The sequence below is a fragment of the Myxocyprinus asiaticus genome, chromosome 9 (genome assembly GCF_019703515.2).
Source record: "Myxocyprinus asiaticus isolate MX2 ecotype Aquarium Trade chromosome 9, UBuf_Myxa_2, whole genome shotgun sequence".
Classification (NCBI taxonomy): Eukaryota; Metazoa; Chordata; class Actinopteri; order Cypriniformes; family Catostomidae; genus Myxocyprinus; species Myxocyprinus asiaticus.
The window spans coordinates 31,118,016-31,130,996 of record NC_059352.1 but is presented as its reverse complement, the minus strand read 5'-3'; positions in this window follow the sequence as shown (position 1 = coordinate 31,130,996).

Below are 12,981 nucleotides of genomic sequence, written 5' to 3'. Positions count from 1 at the left end.
TGTGTTGAATAGTCTCCGTCTGCTGCTTCACCGCCGAAAACTGCTGGGCAAAGCCCTCGAAAGTGTCGCCGAACAGGCCAGGAGATGGGGGAGTTAAGGAACCGTGCCTTGTCAGCCTCTCTCATGTCGACCAGGTTGAGCCAAAGGTGGCATTCCTGGACCACCAGGTTGGACATCGCCTGCCCGAGAGACTGCACCATGACCTTCATCGCCCGGAGAACAAGGTCAGTCGCCAAGCGCAGTTCCTGCATCAATCCCGGGTCAGAACTACCCTCGTGCAGCTCTTTTAGCACCCTGGCTTGGTGTACCTGCAGGAGAGCCATGGTGTGCAGGGCAGAGGCGGCCTGTGCAGTGACACCACAGGCCTTAGTCGCCAGAGACAATGTAACCCTACAGGCGCTGGACGGGGTCTCAGGCGGCCCGGCCAGGTGGTGGCATTTTGCTGGCACAGGTGCACCGCAACTGACTTATCCACTTGGAGAATCGCCGAGTACCCCCTGGCAGCCCCACCATCGAGGGTATTGAGAGCGGAGAAGCTCAGGGACCGGCAGTGAAAGGTGCCCACCGCGACCTCGTGGGCTCCTCATGCACCTCCGGGAATAAAGGGACCGCCGTGAGTGGCGCTTCAGGCCCAGGAACCAATAATCAGGCTGCGAGGGTTCAGGGGGGGTGGAGGGTTCCACTCCAGCCCGACACACGCAGCCGCCCAGGCAAGCATGGCTGCCAGCTGTGCGTCAGGCTGGACAGCCCGCTCTCCGATGCTGCAATCGAGAGCTCATCCACTTCGCGAGCGCCGAAACGAGATCGCGAACTTGCCCTGAGACGAGCCGGTGATCTCATCCCAGCGGGGCAAAGGAGCATACTGGGGAATGGGAGGTCCGTTGGGAGTTACCCGGCGGAGTGGCTCCCATTTGGGTCCCCAAATCGCCCCCAGTGCTAACCGACGTGGCCTCAAACCCGTAGGTAGAAGGACCGAGGCGGGGAGCCGCTGGGGTGGTCTTTCCCTCTAATGAAGGAAAAACCATGACCGCAATGTTGCCATGGTCACGCTCTCGCAGTGAGAACATGACCCATCCACGAATGCTGTCTCCGCGTGGGCAGTGCCCAAGCACGTAAGACCATGACCACCATGGCCATCGGAAGCGGAGAGGTAACGACTGCAACCAGGAAATACACACAAATGGAGAGACATCTTTAAAAAGACGCTCTCCGTTAATGCCACTCTTTTAGAAAGGAAAATATACTCTTTCAGTAGGAAGAATATACTTTTTTAGCTGCTGAAGCACTCATGGGCGTTCTCTGCACTTCACCAGTGCAAGAGGGGGAGAAGCCGCTGTAATGCGCCATAAATCCAACAGCTTTTCTAGGTGAATGGATCGGCAGAGTAATTCAGCTCGCTGAACACAACTGCTCGGCTCCGAAGAGAAAATCTGAATGAGTGGTTGCATACCAGCTCCTTTTATACCCGTATGTCCGGGGCAGTGGCATGCAAATTCCACTCGCCAATTCCTATTGGCCTTTTTTCAAAAAGCAGAGGTGTTTGGGGCTCCCAAGAATGACCCCTAGTGTCACTACATCGACACAATGTCGAGTGAGTGACAGATAGGGAACTGCCTGTGCTTATCAACAATGTGAATCACTGCCCCCAGTGGCCAAAGCTTGAAGTGTTGTTGAATGAATGTGAGCTCCAGTTTCTGGGTAAAATTTCCAGTGTTTTTAATTTTTTTTATTGTAAATGATGTAATACAGTCATTCTAACTCTATCACTTAACCCAAACCCCAACCCTAAACCTAAACACTAGTGAAAATGTAATTTTATAGAGAAAATGCAACCCGATCAGTAGCGCTAGAGGGAAATGTTTTTTTTTTTTTAACTGATGCACACGTCAAGAAGGATGTAGCTGCAGGCTGAGCTCCATCAAAGACATACAGAGCCCCTAACCCAACCCTTACAGTAACCCTAACCGAGAGTGGAAATGCAGCCCCCTTTTTTTCGATTTCTGGAGTTTTCCTGCCCTCTTTTGGAGTTTCTGTCTCCGTTTGAAGATTTCTGGGCTGCAGTAATACCTAATGGAAAATGGCTGATGGGGGATGGTCCTTGTCAGTGATTCGGCTGAATGGAGTTGATTTCAGGATACATTAACTTTTGGCAGCAACATGTTGATTTCCCGTGTGATCATATTGATAGTGTAGCAGCAGTCAGTTGCAAGAAAACCCTAAGAAACTTATAATTTTAACTAAAGGGTTTCTTAAATTAAGGGGTTCCTTACAACTGATATGTAATAAATTTTACATATATAAGCATTATATAAGTGTTGTTGGAGACTCTGCAAGTCTGACTTTAGGTTCTTAGCTACATCTATGGTCTCGTACAGAAATGTATAATTTAGTTCAAATAACATGGTGTGACACCTGCACCTGAAACTCTATATATCCATGGCATAGCCAAATCTATAGTCTTTTCCACAGGCTGAAAGTTGCACAGATGTAGGGTAGGGTCTCATTATAGCCCCACCCTTACAGCTGCCCATTTTGCCACATGAGAGTTTAAATATATAGCATTAAATAATCCTGTCAGTATCAATAAAAAGCATTTAATTTAGCTGAGTTGCTAACTCTATTTTGATTGCAGCTCTGAGCTCTGGGTTGGCTGAATATTTAAAGAGGGAAGGGGAGCTCATTATTTATGGATGGAAACACTGGAGAGATTCCAGCACTGAAATCCATAGCCATACAATTATAACACATATATACTGTACTGAATCTGCTCTATCATGTTTCTGTGCCAACGCAAACAAACATTCAAAAACACATGAATCTGCACATACTTTCACACATGTGTATTCTTATGCTAAAAATCCTACAAGTCCTAAGTATAGTTGGCTTGAAATACTTTTGGGAAGTTGACATGTCCTGTTAGTGTGCCATGCTGTACTCCATCTGAAACAATCTTAAATTTAGCTAATTCTTTATGCATGCAGTTTAATGACTTCATATTAATGACTACATGGAATATTTGTAGACTACTTCTAAAAATGAGTTTGTCTCAAAGCAGGATTGTTGGTGCCAGACGGGCTGATTTGAGTATTTCTGTAACTGCTGATCTCCTGGGATTTTCACATACAACAGTCTCTAGAGTTTATTCAGAATGGTACCAAAAACAAAAAACATCCAGTGAACAGCAGTTCTGCAGATGGAAATGCCTTGTTGATGAGCAGAGTTGGGAGGGTTACTTTTGAAATGTATTCCACTACAGATTACAGAATACATGCTGTAAAATGTCATTTGTAAAGTATTCCGTTAGATTACTCAAGGTCAGTAACGTATTCTAAATACTTTGGATTACTTCTTCAGCACTGGTAGATTTTTTTTAACTTGTTTTGACTATAAAAGATCTGCCAGTACAGTAAGACAAAATACACATGTTAAAAATACACTCTCTGAAAAACCTAAATATCTTATTTTTTGTGATTAACATTTTTTATTGATTCATCGATTAAACAAAGAGAAGCAAAACATATACAAACAGAATCAATATTTAACCCCCACTATTAGACCAACTGACTCTGTATCCTGAGAACTTAGAAAAGGAATTAATAATTCTGTGGAGACAAGGCATAGATCTGGTAGGGTCAGAGACGAATAATAAAATATCATCTGCGTAAAGCAAAAGCTTATGCGCCATACCTCCCACCACCACCCCTGGAAAATCACCTTCCTTTCTAATCATGGCTGCTAATGGTTCCAGGGCAAGACAGAACAATAATGGGGAAGACGGCAACCCTACCGGGTGCCCCTATCCAGAGTAAAATAATCTGAAATTAATCCATTTGTTTGTACCGCCGCTACCGGGTTCAAGTGAGATGGCAGCGACCGGAGTCTGATCATTCACCACTGACCACATGATATTTATGAAACACCTAATATTATCAGAAGAGCTGTGGCCCTGAATAAACCCCACCTGATCTATATGTATAAGAGATGTCATAACTTTACTTAATCGGTTAGCCAGAATTTTTAATAATATTTTAACGTCTAGCTGGATCAGGGAAATTGGGCGGTAACTCTTACACTCGCTTGGATCGTTGTCGTTTTTAAGAATCAGACTGATCTGGGCTTGTGTCATGGTTGGCGGAAGCTTTCCATTCTTTAATTCTGTATAAACTTCTAGGAAAAGTGGAGTCAATTCTGCAAATTCTGCAAAGCTATCTGGCCCCGGAGCACTGCCTGTAGGCAAGGCCTTAATTACCTCAGAATCAAGAGAATTTTTTGCTCAGTAGTCAGTTTAGGGAGTTCTAATGGTTCCAAAATGTTTCTAATATCTTCATCAGTAGACGAAGACATGGAACTATAAAGATCAAGATAGAATTCTTTAAAAGCATTATTAATATCAATGGCTGAGATAATAAAATATCACCACCAGCAGATTTCACTGAGGGAATGGTAGAAAATTACTCTCTCAGCTTTATATATCTAGCCAAAATCTTCCCTGCTTTGTCCCCCAACTCAAAGTATAACTGTCTTGCCCTGAATAGCCAAAAATCCACCTTCCGTGACAAAATAGTATTGTATCTGTATTTCAATCAGGTCAATTCTCTGAGGCCATCAGATGACATTCGGTGCTTCAGCTTTGCCTCTGCACTTTTAATTATCCCTTCCAACTCCATGAGTTCTCGTGCTTTGGACTTTTTGGGGCATGCTGTATGATCTGACCCCTAAGAACTGCCTTAAGTGCCTACCAAGCCACGACTACAGAGGATATAGATGACCAGTTGGTCTTCATATACACACTGATTTCAGCCTTTAACATTTGTTGGAATTCAGGATTTTGCAAAAGGGATACATTAAAGCGCCAACTATATGATTTCTTTTTCTCCTTATGTGGCAACACCTCTAAACTCACCAGGGCTTGATCTGAGACTAAGATGTTTCCAATTGAGCAATCAACAACAGATGAAATGTGGGACTTTGATTTAAAAAAAAAACAATTCTAGAATAAATCTTATGGACTGATGAAAAAAATGTATAGTCCCTACCAGATGACAAAAGTCTCCAAATATCTGTAAGACCAAGATTTGTACACATCCTGTGAAGCATCAAGGTTGCTCTAGGGGGCTTACACACTTTTGCTTCATTATGATCAAGGACTGAGTCCATCAAAAGATTAAAGTCTCCTCCCATTTGGGGTCTCCATGCCAGTGGCTTACAACATCCCTTCAAGATCTTTAAAATATCCCTGATCATCAAAGTTAGGTGCATAAATATTAGCCAAAATCAACCTTTGCCCCTGAATTTCTGCTAAAACAATAATGTCTCTAATTTGTCATTAATCTGTTTGAGACATTTGAATTGTAGATATTTACTTATCAATGTAATGATTCCCCTGCTCTTACTTGAGCCAGCACTAAAGAAAACATGTCCAGCCCATATCTTCCCAAATCTTTCAGCTTCCTGCTGGGAAAAATGTGTTTCTTGAAGAAATACTATATCATATTTCTTACGTTTAAGAAAATAAATAACCTTCCTTCTTTTTGTGGGGTGCCCCAACCCATTCACATTCCACATGGAGAGAGAAAATCCACTCATATTAACATCTGACATCTTGACATATTAGAAAAAAAATTATTGTGTGTCAAAAACAAAATTATAAAGACCACATTCCAACATTAGAGCAACAAGCAAACCCCGAAATCCCACAACCCCCCCCAGCCCCCCACACCGAACCAAAAAACAGAAAAAAGAAAAACGTTTGCAGTAACCCCGTGCATGACAGCAAACACAAAGATGTGTAGATTCATCTACATAACTGTTCCAAAGGTATGTTCTTCTACAAAACAAACTCCAGCCACTAGATGGAACCAGCACACACACAAAAAAAGTTTCCTCGGACAATCAAGTGAATGTTCTGTGAGTCAGGCCCACTCGGCTGTTACATGAGTGCAAAAAAAATGCCCTAATCACTACAATGTTTTGAAATATTCCACAGTAATAACTCCAACCAATAGGAGGTGTAAGCACAAAGAACATGCAGATTCATCCTCAAACTGTCCCGAAGGAGTGTTACTCCACAAAACAAACTCCGGCCGCTAGGTGGAACCAACACAAAAAGGAACAAAGAAGGTGCTCACTTCAACAGACGGTCAAGTGAATGTTCAGTGAGTCAGGTACACTCGGCTTTATAGACAGTATCACACAATGACTTACTCATTCATTCCATTTACTTTATGAAGGACAATGCTTGCTGTGGGCATGTAAATGTCTTACGGCCATACTTAGTATCTATTCTCAATTTGGCCGGGAACATCAGTTCAAAAGCGACCTTCTGTTGATGTAAGAGTTTCTTCCATTCCTTGAATCGATCACGTTTCTCTCTTGTCGAATTAGCAAAGTCTGGGAACAAGAAAATGCTGCAATTCTTCCAAGAAAGCCTTCCTTTATTCCTCGCCTTGCGTAACACAAGATCTTTATTGGATGATTTCAGAAATTTGGCCAGAATTGATCAGGGCCTGTCTCCCTCAGCGGAACTCCAAGCCGGAACTCTGTGAGCTCGCTTTATTTCCAACTTATGGCCTGTTATGTGGAGCAGACTCGGGAAGAGCTCGTCTAGGAATTTCACCATATCTCAGCCTTCTTCGTTCTCAGGAATTCCAACAATTCGGACGTTGTTTCGTTGGTTACAATTCTCAAGGTCTTCCTACTTTTCCCAAACACGTTCCAAGTCTATCTTGGTCGCTAGCGGATTAGCAGTTAATTCCCTCTCCGATGACTCAAGATAATCAATCCGTTTCTCAACGTCCGACACTCTTGTAACCAACTCAGAGAATTTCATCTCCATGGCAGTGATCGATCGACGTATTATAGCAAGGTCTTCCAAGTTCGCAACGACCTTTACCAGCATTGCTGACATGCTCGACAGTTGACACTGAATCTCTCCCGCCGCACCGTCCAAACTGAGTCCCTGGTCTGCGGCCCTGTCTGGGGTATCAGCTTGAGCACGTAAGTGTCTTTTAATGTCTCCAGAGTCTGAGGATTTTGAATTCTTTGACATATTGTCTTCATAGAACAGTTATGGAACAGGGTGTATAGAATGTCACCAGTTTTTGACACAAAAAGTATTAAAAACTAGCAAAGTGCGCAGAGCTCGCCGTTCACATGTCCGACTCTTGCATGGTGACACGCAACTCCCTCTACACAAGGTTTATTTCTATTTCTTCTGCTCCAAACTTACTTCAAACATACTTCTCTGTCTGCTGGTATGAATGTAACACATCATAAGAAAGTGATTCACCGCTGTTCAAATGCACTTTGGATCGGATCATTTATATGTATAAATGTTTTCCGTCTGAAAGGACTAAATATTAAATGAAACTCTGACAATAAAATTCAAAATAATCTCTTCAGTAATCAAAATACTTTTTGTATGTAACTGTATTCTAATTACCAATTATTTAAATTGTAACTGTAGTGGAATATAGTTACTTATATTTTGTATTTTAAATACGTAATCCCATTACATGTATTCCGTTTATCACCAACCCTGTTGATGAGAGAGGTCAACAGAGAATGGCCAGACTGGTTTGAGCTGACAGAAAGGCTACGGTAACTCAGATAACCACTCTGTACAATTGTAGTGGGCAGAATAGCATCTCAGAATGCACAACACGTCGAACTTTGAGGAAAATGGGCTACAAAAGCAGAAGACCACATATGTCACTATATTGGACCGTAGTGTTCCTAATAAAGTGCTCACTGAGTGTATAATTTTACCTAAAAACCTAATGAATCAACACATGTTGATTTAAAAAAACTTTCATGGACATGTTATTTGTCAACAGCTACACACATAAATATCTGAATATTCTTCAGATATGCACACAAACAAGTTTTAAAATGTCGAGGGCAAATATATACTGTATATATAAAATATAAAAAATACACAAGACCTTCTTTATCCTGTGCCACCATCCAACATGTGTGAATTTTTGTGTAATAGCTCTTATCTGTTAAAGCTGTTTATGAATAATTTTATAATTTAAAGCAGTGGAGACACCAAACTTAGTAACCCCACCAAAGGAATAATGGAATGCCACCTCCAGGCCACACACCAACATCAACAACCATATTGCAATGGAGATGAAATTGTGCCCAAAATTGTAGCCTCAGCTCCAAATGAGAACCAAATGCTGCAAGCCCCATACATAGAGGATCTGCAGAGAGATTAAAATGACTTAATATTTCTATATACACATAATGGAAAAATTGGTCATAGATTACTTTCATCTCAGAACTAACTGAGTGGGAGTTAAGTTGGGAGGGTTGTGGGGATCATTTTGTCCTCAGTACATGTAAACTATAGTGACTATACTATGACCAATACAAAAACACTGCTGGTGATGAATACTGTGTAACCTCAGTGGGTTTTCTGTCATGACAATTTAGCTCTACACCAATAAAACTGCACTTTAATACAGCTGAGCACTCCCTCAGAGAGTGAGAGAAGGATTTTTATTCATCCGCTGTTGCTTAACTCTTTGAAGGGGCCACAACTGATCCCTATCTTTTAACTGAGAGAGACCAAAGTCAAATTATACAGATATTTTCCCATCTTTTTGTCAATGTTTATCAAAAACACATCTTAAAGGGTTAGTCCACCCAAAATGGAAAATTCTCTCATCGTTTACTCACCCTCATGCCATCCCAGGTTTGTATGACTTTCTTTCTTCAGCATCATGCAAACAAAGATTTTTAGAAGAATATCTCAGTTTTGTAGGTCCATACAATGCAAGTGAATGCTGATCAACACTTTAAAGCTCCAAAAAGCACAGACAATCATAATAAAAATAATCCATATGACTCCAGTGGTTAAATTAATGTCTTCTAAATTGAAATTATTGCTTTTGTTGAGAAACAAGTCAATATTTTTAATATTAAGTTTTTATTTTTAATACTTTTAATTGTTTACTTCCAGTCGCTCTTTGATGCGCATCCATGAGGGGACGTGATGTAGGCACATTGGCATGTTCACTCGAGAACTGACATGATAAAACCGGAAGTGCAGCTTGATTTGTTTACAAGAGAATGCTGTTCAGAATTTTCATTGGTTTTGCTTTCATTTGAACATGCCAGCGCGCCTAAGTCATGTGAGAGGCAGCGTGAAATGAGTCCCCTCGTGGACACGCTTTGGAAAGCAACCGGAAGTGAATTATAGTGAAAAATACTTAAATGTTGATCTGTTTCTTACTCAAAGTGATCGTATCGCTTTAGAAGACATTAATTTAACCACTGGAGTACTATGGATTACTTTTACTACAATTGTCTGTGCTTTTTGGAGCTTTAAAGTGCTGATCACTATCCACTTGCATTGTATGGACCTACAGAGATGAGATATTCTTCTAAAAATCTTTGTTTGTGTTCTGCTGAAGAAAGAAAATCATACACATCTGGGATGGCACAAGGGTGAGTAAATTTTTATTTTGGGTGAACTATCCCTTTTAAGACCCCATGAAAGCAGGAAATCAAGTTTTGGAGTTTTTTTCTGGCTTTTAGTCCATGTTTTTATTCCATAATTAATACGCATTTAAAATGTACAGTCTTTCTCTTTTGGGAAAACAGACTAAAAATATTGATAACTCATATTGCATGTAGGGGGATATACAAAATTTCATCCAATAAAATGCTCTCTAGAAGGAGAATGTTCCCTACCCCAACATCATCTACTTCTGACTTACAACAGCAAGTAGTACATTTTCCCCATAACTTTCCACAAGTTACAGTTACAGTGAGGCACTTACACTGGAAGGGAATGGGGCCAATTTTTGAAGGGTTTGAAGGCAGAAATGTGAAGCTTATGATTTTATAAAAGCACTTACATGAATTCCTCTGTTAAAACTCATGCATTATTTGAACTGTATATTGTTTAAAACATCATTTTTACAGTCATTTTAGGGTTTAGGGTTTGTTGACATGACATCCTCTTAGCAACAAAGTTGTAAAGTTGGCTACTTTACACAGAAAAGGTTACTAAGTGATTTTTATCACACTACAGTGAATTCAGAAAGTATTCAGACCCCTTCATTTTTTCACATTTTGTTATGTTGCAGCCTTATGCTAAAATGCTTTAAATTAAATGCTTTTAATAAAAATAAAAAAATAAAATAAATAAATAAAAAAACACATCAGTCTACATTCCATACCCCATAATGACAAAGCAAAAAACTGATTTTTGATAACTTTCCAAATTTATTAAAAATATAAAACTGAAATATCACATTGACATAAGTATTCAGACCCTTTGCTATGACACTTGAAATTTAGCTCAGGTGAATCCCATTTCTCTGGATCATCTTTGAGATGTTTCTACACGTTGATTGGAGTCCACCTATGGCAAATTCAATTGATTGGACATGATTTGGAAAGGCACACACCTGTCCATATAAGGTCTCACAGCTGAAAATGCATATCAGAGCAAAAACCAACCCATGAGGTCAAAGGAACTGCCTGCAGAGCTCAGAGACAGGACTGTGTCGAGGCACAGATCTGGGGAAGGCTACAAAAAGTTTTGGCTGCATTGAAGGTTCCTAAAAGCTCAGTGGCCTCCATAATTGTTAAATGGAAGAAGTTTGGAACAACCAGGACTCTTCCTAGAGCTGGCCGCCCAGCCAAACTGAGCAATCGGTGGAGAAGTGCCTTGGTAAGAAGGGTGACCGAGTACCTGATGGTCACTCTGGTTGAGCTCCAGAGATCATATGTGGAGATGGGAGAAACTTGCAGTAGGACAACCATCACTGCAACACTCCACCGATCTGGGTTTTATGGCAGAGTGGCCAGACGGAAGCCTCTCCTCAGTGCAAGCACCTTAAGGATTCTCAGACTGTGAGAAACAAGATTCTCTAGTCTGATGAAATGAAGATTGAACTGTTTGGCCTCAATTCCAAGCATCTTGTCTGAAGGAAACCAGGCACCGCTCATCACCTGCGCAATTCCATCCCAACAGTGAAGCATGGTGGTGGTAGCATCATGCTGTGGGGGTGTTTTTCAGCGGCCTGGGGGACTGGGACTGGGGGACTGGTCAGGGTTGAAGGAAAGCTGAACGCAGCAAAATGCAGAGATATTGTTCATGAAAACCTGGTCCTGAGCGCTCAGGACCTCAGACTGGGCCGAAGGTTCACCTTCCAACAGGACAATGACCATAAGCACACAGCCAAGACAATGCAAAGTTGTCACAGAGTTGTCCCTGGCTTAGGGACAACTCTGTGAATGCCCTTGAGTAGCTAGAGCCCGGACTTGAACCCAATCGAACATCTCTGGAGAAACCTGAAAAAATATTAAAATAACAAAGGTTATTTCCTTGGCTCTTTATTTTTATGACTATTTTCCTCCGATTTTTCTTGGCACAGAAGTGTTTTACTGCCGAAGTGAAGTTAAATGTGTCCAGTGTTTCAATACAACTTGACATTCACATAAGTCTGGTGTCCTCCTCCAAAAGATGGCAACGCAAGTTTTTTTTAATGAAGGCTATTTCTGAAGTGAGAAGATTCTCACTGCGGGCATGCGAGACGGGAGTAACGACTGCTTTTGCCAGTGTGGCAATGACACGCTGTTATCATTGTGATGGAGGCACACTGTGCACTTGTGTCATCAAGTAAAGGGGTTGCTGGTGCATCGTGTTAATATTTTTGCTGGACATTGCATCCGACAGTGTTTGAATTTGTTGGACATTAGGACATTTTAACGGTCAAAAACCTGAATACTTTCTGAACGCACTGTAAATCATGTTAAAGGAATATTCTGGGTTCAATACAAGTTAAACTGAATCGACAGCATTTGTGCCATAATATTGATTACCAAAGAAGAAAAAATAATAATTTTGACTTATCCCTCCTTTTCTTTAAAAGAAAAAGCAAAAATGGCACTTACAATGGAAGTGAATGGGGCCAATCCATAAATGTTAAAATACACACTGTATCAAAAATATAGCCACAAGACATAAACAATATGCATGTTAACATAATTTTAGTGTGATAAAATCGCTTACTAACATTTTCTGTGTAAAGTTAGTCAATTTTACAACTTTGTTGCCATGACGATTTAATGCCAACAAACCCTAACACCCTAAAATGACTGTAAATGACTATTTAAACATTTAACACATTTAAACACTATTTATACATTTCTGCCTTTAAACCCTCCAAAATTGGCCCCATTCACTTCCATTATAAGTGCCTCACTGTAACCTTGATTTTTGCTTTTTTGTAAGAATAGGACAGATGAGGCATAATTATTTTTTTGTGATAATATTATGCCACAAATGCTGTCGAGTGAGCTTAACTTGTATTGAACCTGGAATATTCCTTTAAGTAATAAATAAAGAGTTACTGTGCTTAACAAATGTGACTGTGCAGTCCTGTGGTAACAATTCTGCTTAGAGTGTCATGGACCTGGGTTGAAATCCTAACCTGGCATTTGTATTTTTTGGTCAGCTAAGATAAACATAACTCATAAATATGGCAATAGTTGAAAAGAGAAAAAGGCTGCCAAGAAGCAGTAATACAAATGTTCTATGTAAATATTACTCACAAACCACTGAGCTTTCAGCAGTCACATAGTCTATCTGATATTTTCTGTCAGATGTTCAGAATCAAAACTAGAAATGTGCGATTCATGAATTAATCACTTTTTTGAATCGGTTCTTTTCAATAAATTGGTCAAACTGGTTAAACAGGAACAAAACTGTGCTTGTACTTCAGGGGGTCTTTTTTATTTGCTTATTAAAAAACTATTTATGAATCTAATTTTGCATATTTTTATTTGCCATTCCAAATATCAAACAATTCATTCACACTTGTGATGGTTTTAGCCTTATTTTTGGAATTGCCCTCATCCACAAACTCATACGGAGGACCTGAAAGCTGCCAGTCTTTTCCCAACAAAATGGCCTAGATTTTTACACCACAGCTCTAGTTTCTGCCCTTTCCACCAGAC